Source organism: Atta cephalotes (genome assembly GCF_000143395.1).
Source record: "Atta cephalotes unplaced genomic scaffold scaffold00020, whole genome shotgun sequence".
In the NCBI taxonomy this organism is placed as follows: Eukaryota; Metazoa; Arthropoda; class Insecta; order Hymenoptera; family Formicidae; genus Atta; species Atta cephalotes.
In genome coordinates this window covers 1693022-1703201 of record NW_012130084.1, presented here as the reverse complement: position 1 = coordinate 1703201, position 10180 = coordinate 1693022, and positions in this window count along the sequence as shown.

The following is a 10180-nucleotide window of genomic DNA, read 5'->3' as shown; positions in this document are numbered from 1 at the left end:
TCTCTCTCTCTCGTCTCTCTCTCTCTCTCTCTCTCTCTCTCTCTCTCTCTCTCTCTCTCTCTCTCCTCCTCTCTCTCTCTCTCTCTCTCTCTCTCTCTCTCTCACTCCGTCGCCTTCGTTCTGGTCGTCCCCTCAAGCGGACTCAGAATGTCCCCCTGTCCCCACCCGCTTTTCTATCCTTCTCTCTCCGATTCTGTCTCCGGTATCGTCGAAGCAACCTAGCACGGTCGCCGTGGCACCGAGGGTACTTACTTACCCCCATCCGTCCTCGCGACCGGACCTACCGTCTCCCACTCCTGACCAACCCTACTACTAGCACTGCCAGCGTCATTTCTACCACTACTATTGCTACCACTATCGTTTACTACTACTACACCGGCATCATCAGTCCGGTACTACCACTAGTACCGTGCCACCACTATACGCCGAGTATACGAGGATGATCGTGATGAGTCGCGAGGCGAATCCCCTCCATCCGAATTTTCTCATGAGACTCTGGCATCCATCAACCTGCTGCTGCCGCCACCGTCGTACCGTCTCGACTTGTACGAGGATCATCCACACGCTACCGGCACGGCAAGAAGAGAACAGTATCCGCAGGTATCTTCGCGATGCGATTTCGTTCGATTTTTGTGTATCGGGCTTTGAACTATATATAATAGAACTATCCAAACTTGAAATAAATAAAAAAATTGATTGTTTATGCTTTCCCCTCACTATACCAGATTGAAATAATGAAAATATATGTTACGCAAATAAGTATATGATATATACCGTTTCATCATTGCTTAAGATATGCATAATCACGTGGAATTCAATTTGTTTTAAAGTGTATGACTGAGATTAAAGTGAGATGTATAATGCACTCCGTTGTATACACACGTATATACGATACTATCCAGAATTAATACAGGCTACTTTGTAGTGCAGTTGTGTGGATAATCCGATTCGAGTTGCACTTTGATATTCGAGGAGAAAGTTGATGTTGCGAAGGTGGTGGATGGTCATAAGTAGTTCGATGCAAGGTGCGTCGTATAAATGAACTCGCAATTTGTAATCGTAAGGGAACATATAGCAATACATGTTCATTTGTGGTAGAACAAAAAAAAATATATATATATATATAAAATATATATATATATATATATAATATAGTATTCGTTTTTTTTGTTACATTATTATATTATTTTATTATATTATTAATTATCATAATTCATCGTTTTCTTACTACAAAAATGGCAATTCAAAAAATGTGATTTTTTTTTAGTTATTACCATGAATGAGTTAGGTGAAAATCATTCTAGCAATCATCAGACGTAAACTAACTTTACAGTCCGTCAATCAAAGCACTTATGTCGTTTTAAAATTTTAAAAATTTTTAAAGAGCCATAATTTTTAAAAACATGTTTCTATAAGAATGATACATTTTGTGTTGTTTTTGAAACTAAAAAGGAGAATCTTCTAGAAAACGTTTAAAGTTAAAACAGTTTTGATAATCGAAGTTTGAAGAAAAAATCGTTTTATTTTGGATTTAATGATTTTAGTTTATCAAGGTAAATATAAACTGCTGATATTCCGAGTTATGTCACTTTTGATGAGTTATTACAGATTTTTCATAATGATTAATCAATAATTTTCTGTTAAATTGAAAAATTGTTTTTCCTTTTCCTGAAAAATTTAATTTTTTAAGTAATGACTTTCAAAGTAATGACATATGACTCTGTTTTAATTATATAGTGATATTATATTAGCACAATTACGGATATTTCAAGATTTCTAATATTAAAACAGTAATTATATAATAGTAGAACAGCCATGTAACGATTAATTAACTATTCCACGAATGTTCATGTAACAAACAACGATCTCGCAAGTTCCTCATACGCGACTTCAAAATCAGGAGTGCGCTCGATAATACGCTTCATATGAGAAAAAGAAAAATTCTAATTAACTAGAAAGCTCTAAATTAAAAAAAAAAAAATACTAATTTTGACATGACGTTGCTGTCTCGCGCGTTACTGCGAAAAAGGGAAGAAAGAACGAGACACGCAGAAATTCATGTAAAAATCACCGAGAGCGCGCCGTGAATTCCAATAGAACCATTATATTGCGATATGGTTATTTATTGGTGGTTCGACTCTATTGAATCACGATTTCTTGATCCGGCGTTATCGAAAGTACGCGCGCGTGAGCATCAATGTACGGGATGCATTTTGCATTAACTATTCCCCTTGCTGCTCACCTCCTCGTCTTTTAAATTAATAATCGTAGTGTACGTTACGAACGTGGCGCGTGAGATCGGGTGGTTGATAAATCTCATATAATAAACGCCGGATAAACGTATGACAAATCGACGTATCGTATCGTCGTGAAATCGATATAAGCATCGTCGGAGATTTATTGTTACCTTGGGTGCAACGTTCCTTAATGAGGCAAAAGCGGATCATCGGCCGCTCGTCGCCTCGTAAGCGTTCTGCTATCGCTGGCAATCGAGAATCGCGCACTTGGCTGCGCAAAAAGAAGAAAAAAAAAATAATAAAAAACGTCGACACTTTCTTGGACACGGTGTCGAACGTAGCGACGCAGATTGAGTGCGCACGCTCATCGTTGTTGTCGTCGTGGGGAAACACCTATCCAATACGGGGACCAGCGAACGCTTTCCCTCTAGAACCGTCACGCTTTTCGCACTTGACGATTACTATCTCGGGACACGAAAGTTTATGGATCTCCTTATAGTCTCGGCAGACTTGGTGTGGACTCGCAGATTGTATCACGGATCGCAGCGGCGGTTATGTTTCGCATACGACGAAAATGCTAATCGAACGTGTTGCGCGCTAATGCTTTTCTCCTATCTGCCTCTCCGTTCCCTTCTCCCTTCATCAATCTATGAACTTTGTACTTGTCGGGCGAGACGACCAAAAGTGTCCGTCGTGCGATTGATATTCGTTGCACGAATGTATACGAACGATAAGAGATTGAATTAATTGATGACATGATTTTTTTAGGAAATACACTCTAAATTTCTTGTAGAGTGAAATCTCACTCTCTATAAGAAAGTGAAAATACAACCTTCACTTCACTTGTTTTGACTCCTTGTTTTGCCTCCTTTGAAATGAAAATTCACTTTAAAAAGAGTAAAAATTGTCATTCTTTTTCAAGAAGTGAAATATTTCCACTTTTTTTTCCAAAGAATGATTATATTTTCATTCTCTTGAAGTGAGATTTTACTGCAAAAAATTTAGGTACATGTTGTGATCGTTTATGCTTCGTCATACAATCGTAATGCGTATGCTCATAACATAAGCTATTTATGAATATCATTATATTATATATGAAAGATATTTTGCTAAAATATCTACAAATTTAGATAGCTTAATAAATCTGAAAATATTTTTTAGAACATTAAAGTAATTATATTAGATAATTATATAAGATAATTATATAAGATACTCAAACCGGCTAGAATGTCAAAACTTTTTTGCAATATTGCTTGAGATCCCTACATAATTATTTTGATGGTTCAACAAAATTATTAAAAATCTGTATTTAATTAAATTTTTAGGTATTTTAACGTCATTTGTGTGTATTTCGATTGTAAAGTTTGTTTATTGCTTGATTTACGATTTGAAGTCGACTTTTTCATATCGAAATTGGATCGTTAGCTATTTCTGCAGTTTGCTAATTAAATTTCCATTAAATTAAATCTGTGGAGTTTTACAAAAATAAGACTTCTATGTAAAATCAAACGAAAAGTTATAAAATTGTTGATAAAAAAGGAAAGAAAAAGAAAAAACCACGACAGGTCCATTATTTTCTTTTTAAGCGGATGAACAAGATTAATTTAAAAGCTTTATTATGATTCAAAATCTCAAGCAGATATTATGATCGTCTCAGATGATTGAGGATTAATAATGACTCGAAAAGTTTTTTTTTCTCTCTTCGAGATGAAGGATTTTCGAGGGACCGACAGATAATCTCTTATTGCGTGCCGATGAGAAAGTCGTCACAGCCGGGATCCATTACGTGATTTCTTTCTGTGCGATCGATAAGATTTGAGGGGGCGGTGTGTTCCGCACGGCGACGATGGGTCTTTGCCAGCGTGGTTGTCGTTATAGGTGCCATCGAGAGGATCCCTGCGAGCGGTCCCGAGCCTCGCGGCTGAGCCCAGCGTGGGATCAATAAAAATCAAGGAGTCATCGCGATTGGGCGCCACTTGTCATTAATGACTATCCGGTTTTTCGATTTAATTAAATGGCGATGACGATCTTGCCACCTAAATGCTGGCCGTGGTCGCGACTAGCGAATGAGTCACACTGTCATCATTTGAAATAAAAGATCGCTATTAGATAAAGATAAAGACCAAAATAATGATCCTTTCACTGCTCCAAAATGTATGACTGAAAATCGCTGATGAATGTCGATATCGATGTCGATTTCGCATTCGGCTTTAAATAAAATCATTAATTAGAGGAGCGGATCCGCGTTTCAAGGGTGTAATCGATAATCCGCGTATTTTGCGCGCACAAGATACCGCAGAAGCACCAGTGCCGCTGAATTACACATACATAACCACGCGGAGAAGCGTGGGTGGGATACGTTGAATATAAAAACAAATCGCGTCAGTCGGTGGCGTACGAAATCGCATTTCCCGCGGCAGTGATAAACAAAACAGAATTATCTACGGACCGTCGCTATTTACCCGATCCTTGTTTTATTTCCTCTGACAGGCGCGCGTTGTTTTTTGCGTAATACCGGTGCACGCGGTCGAAGCCGGATTCGCGATCGTGTGTGTGTGTGTGTGTGTGTGTGTGTGTGTGTGTGTGTGTGTGTGTGCGCGTGCGTGCGTGCGTGCGTGCGTGCGTGCGTGCGTGCGTGCATGTGTACGTTCGTGTGTCAACGAATTTTTCCGCGAGCACGTCCGCATATCGAGGGGACGGTAATCCGATACCGAACGACGTCCCCGTGCGCGCTTGATTTGCGCGATATAAATGAAAATTAAATGGATCGCCGTTCGCTTTTGTTCGCGGTTAAATTAACGGGTCCGAAAAATTTGCATCTTCACGATCATCGTGTGTCATATCGAACCACGCATACTACGTCATGTATTTTAATTCGCTGAGGATATGGGAAAATGTAATTTTCGAGGGAATGTTTTTCTAAAAGAGATGAAAGATTTTAACAGCGAATGTGTCGGCAAATCATCAATCGTTATTTAATTATGTGAATGTATTAATTTTAGACGGTCTATTCTTTGATTTTCTTCTCTTAGACTTAAAAGGATACAATTTATTTATGTTTTTCCAATTAATTTCTGTGTGACATCGAACGAGAGTGTCCTTCGTTCCTCTGATTCTAGTTCAAATAACAGAGGGGAAAATGCGCGAATCAAGAAAAATCGCCCGAGGCAAACTAATCCTATTTCCCGAAGCGACGCGATGGACGAAGCTAACGAATTATCCGCCGTTATTTACTCAATTTCTCGTTTTTTCTCCGTACACGTTACTTTCCCATTTTCCATAGTTTCGAATTTGAGAAAATTTCAAAAGCTGTTCTTTTACAGTTATTATACCAATCCGTTCCGTCGAGGAGTCGAATAATACAACCAATTCCGTCTAACGACAGGGATTGCTATTTCCGCACGATGGATACCAATATCGTGATCGTTGAGATACGTTCGCTCTTGAGTAAAATCTCTTCCCAGACAAACACGATTACACCGTCGATATGAATGCCCCCGGTATTTCCCCAACTACTCGAGAAACTGATGCCCCTGGCGAATACCCTTCGACATTTTCGCCAACGGAAAGCCTACACTACCACGAGTTTATCAAGTTTTTTTTTTTTTTTTATTTTTTAACAGATGTACATCCCGCAGTGTTTACGGGGGCGGCTTTCGACCCTTTTCGAAAACCGAAAGCCAGGTCGGTCGATCCCGGGCGCATCCGACCACGGAATGGAGATTCAAGTTTGTATGTACTCGTGGATGTGTGCATATATGTATATATATGTATGTGTATATATATATATATATATATATGTATAACTGTATGAGGATGTCCATAGTGGGATGTAATATCAATACGCCGCGGAAGCTGGATAGTCGCGTCTGATTTTCCGAGCGCATCGGCACGTGGATAATGTTTTAATGGAGTTTGCGGAGTACGAGGAGAGTGTGAGAGCAAGCGAGAGAAAGAGAAAGAGAGAGGGATACTTGGTCGGGATGGTAGAGGCCAAGGGTGAAGTCGGCGCACGGTTTACATACCATTTACTCGCGCCCTGTAACCTTGTCGAACACTTGTTTACAGTGTTATACAAACGGCGTCGCCAGCATTCGTGATGCCGGTCCCATCATGAACTCTCGTCGTCGCGAATATCGAATAATTTCCATTCCTCCGACTGACTTCTCTCTCTTGTCGTTCGGTATCTTATTTTACTTAATTTTTCGGAAGTGCTAGAATGAATTTTTCAACGTTCATCTTTTTTCAATAGCGAAAGATTCAGAATTTTTTAACCCGAATATTTTAAAAATTTATTAATTTAAAAAATATTTACATTAGAAATAATATGTTAGAATGTATAAGAAAATATATAGTTTACGTAAGAATGTTTTTTTTTCTTTCGAAAAGGATTTAAGAAAACAACACGCGATTTCCAGCTAGGAGCGACATCGAGTTTTAAATTGGAGGTTAAATTCGCGGTCAAGTGTCAACGCTATTGTAATTTGTGGCTGTGTTTATAATGACACTTTCAATCCGACATCATTCGTTCTTTGGCAGCGGGCGGCCAAAGATTATACCGTCCGCGTAAAGTAAGCAAGAAATCACTTATTACGTTGTTAGGGAAATTACATGGATAGAGTTTGCGTAATCTCAGCACCGCGGACTTCCTTCGACTATGTCAAACTCTCTTTCGTCTTTATAGGTCTTTATCTTTCTTCTATTTTCGTCTCTATTTTTCCGAGTACTTGTAAAGTCCCAGGTAGAAGAAGGAGAAGAGTAAAAAGTAGGTGCAAAATGTTTGACGATTCGATTGAAGTTTTCTCTCGCATTTCATCCTTATATCTACGAGGTGGGAACATATTTTGTGTATATTTATTCAGAATTGAGGAAGACGTTAAAGCGAACTTTTCTTAACAATCAGCCATTATTCGTGACTCAACGACTGACCTACTGAAGGCATAATCGAATATTGAAGTTTCGCTTACGCATCGACAGGTCTCAACAAATTGCCTTTTCGTCCTCGCGTGAGACTTTATATCTTCTGCCGCGCGGACGCCATTTCGCAACAGTTCGCTGGAACAAGACGACGGTTATTACGTAAAAGTTGGCTCATAGTCAGCCCTGACACGATCCTCGCGCAACGGGAATCGATCGTGCTACTCGATCGCTGTTTTGCAGAAGGTTAACCAATACCGACACACTAAAGGGACTCCCACGAAGGACCTTCGTCGTGGACAGACATACCCTGTCGCAATCGTTCGTATGGACGTGTAAAAGATACCGAGCACGACAAGTGACCGTTGTATCTATATATATGTATATATATTCCTATACCTCCCTCCCCGAGATAGATAAAGATCTACCAGGTGTCCATGAGGAGAACGTTATCTCTTCGTTGTATTTCGGTCGTGTAAACCTGCGTTGCGTGTTTCCTGCCAATCTTGTTCCGATGATGCTCTTTTACTTCTCTAATTTGTAATTTCGCTTTCTTCGGATTGCAGAACGTAAAACGCGTATTTCGTTACGCAAATGTATCACCTGCGCTAATTGAACTTCGAATATACCTCATGCTCATGGAAAGATCGATTTTACTGAAATACTAACAATTTCAGCTAAAAGTTTGAAAATAATTTTATTGGACCATCGAAATAATTACGTAGGAATCTCAAGCATGACGAGCAATACTGCAAAAAGTTTTGACATGCTAGCAATCAGCGTCCTACACAATTATTTTGATGGTCCAACAAAATTATTTTCAGATCTGTATTTAATCTGTATTTAACTCAATTTTTAGATGTTTCAGCATAACTAGTCTTTCCGCGGTGAAGAGTTGCCGAATGTGTAGGTGCACTTAAGATAATTTTAATTATATTGTCCATTAAATGTTAATTTTGTATGCACATGAACATTAAAAATTGTAACTTGAGATTTCGCTTATTATATATTACATGTTTAACCAATAACAAATTTATTATAAATTTTTTTTGCAATATGCTGCAAAAAGTGCGAGTTAGACAATTAGTTGCCTAAATTAACTAATATCTATTTTTAATAATTTATTGAAAAAAAGATCAAGTATTTAATAATTATTAAATAATAATAATGAAAAGACATACGTTGAAATAAAACAGCTTGAATTTATTTTTCTAATTGATTTTTTCTAATTGATTTCACATCAATTATTAGTTTGATTATTGTCATGTTATAACACAACAATTATCAGTTTTATCTCGTGATACAATTTAAAATTTGATAGACTTTATAAAAGTATACTGATTTAATTTGTATAATAATTTCAAATATGTATATGCACACAATGAATGCAAAATATTTTACATTAAACCTTCTTTCATGGAAATACAAAAATTCATAATAAAATTGCATGATACATTATTACATACATTAAGCAAAAATTAATATCAAATGGACCTGACTTTTTAAAACTGCTGCTGCTAACATTTAAAAAAAGGACGTAATTTATTAAATTTTTGTCTATATTACTCATTTCTCATTTATTTCATATTTTTGTTACTGAATATTGCTCGTGTTAAGTAATAATATAAATATATAATATAACGTAATATATTTGATAACAACCAATTGTTGATTAATACAGCAATCAATCGTAAATTATTCGGATCTTCAATGTCGATCCTGATGATGTCGTATTACAGAAGAATTTATATACTTCAAAGTTATCGTACGTTGCCACGCACCTGCTGCTCTTCAACACTATCTGGATTGTGTTGCGGCGAGGCGGTCGCTCGGAAACGAAAAAAAAGGAGCCGCTAATTATGAAAACTATCATTTGTTACCGAACGTGGAACGGTCGTGTTCTCCGCATGGGGCACTCGACGGGCTTTTTCGGGCGTCGTTAGCTTTTTTTCACGCTTTTTACAAACGCGTAATCGCCTTTTTATGAACTCTATTATTCAGCGTGCAAGAGTTGGATCATTTCAATGATGGATGTACATTTCACACAGTACCAGATACATTTAACAAAAATTACATTGACAGTTTTGTCTTTCCCTACATTGACATATATCAACTATTTTTACAGTTTTCACGCTTTTTAAATAACTTTTTTAAATAACTTCTAGCTTCTAATATTCTCTAATAAAGCGAAAAAGCGATTTTTCAATGACGAGTCAAAAGGATTTTCCTTCGCTCTAAAGTGTCATTGATTGATGCATAAACATCGATCTTGAGACTCTTCGCTCGTAAAATATTTGCTCAACGATCTCTGCAGAAATTTCGTTAATGCTTCTTCAGCTTTGCCGGGACAATACTGAGAAGATTCGTAGGCGCCGATGACCTGCCGAAATTTGCATGGTTCACCCAGTTCGTTCCCCTTTTCATTGTGGGTGAGCCTGCGACAGGTTTCTATTCCTTTAGCTACGCTAGTGATACTTCACGCAAGTCCTCCCTACATCTCTCGTAGTGTTATTCCCTCGCGTGGGTCAATGTATCTTCGCTCGGATGTTGAATAGCGCGGACAATGCAGTCTCGATTCTTACTGAAAACGCGTCACGCCTTACGACCGAGGGTGCTACACCATGGAAACATTTCACTGGATTTGATCGTCTGATCTCGAGAAATTGCCTCGCTCGAAGGTATCGCTTGTCTGACCGCTGTGTTTTGATATATGGAGTACATACGTAATCGAATGGGTGAATTAGATAGCGGGAGGCTGTTATTTGTAAATAAATTTTTATTGGAAATAAAATTATGTTCTTCAGACGAAACATATATAAATCTCGAAATGGTTCTGTTCATTTTTTTAATGTAATTTTATTAAATAAGATTTGGAGAAATATTGCTTTTTAATCCGGGAACAGTTACCTGAGGTATTTTTATATCTCAGCGGCGAGAAAATGTGATGTTATGAAATAGATATTGTGTTTTTTCTTTTTAGACATATTTTTTTTCTTTTTAAATAACTATTCTTTATAAACTTTTAA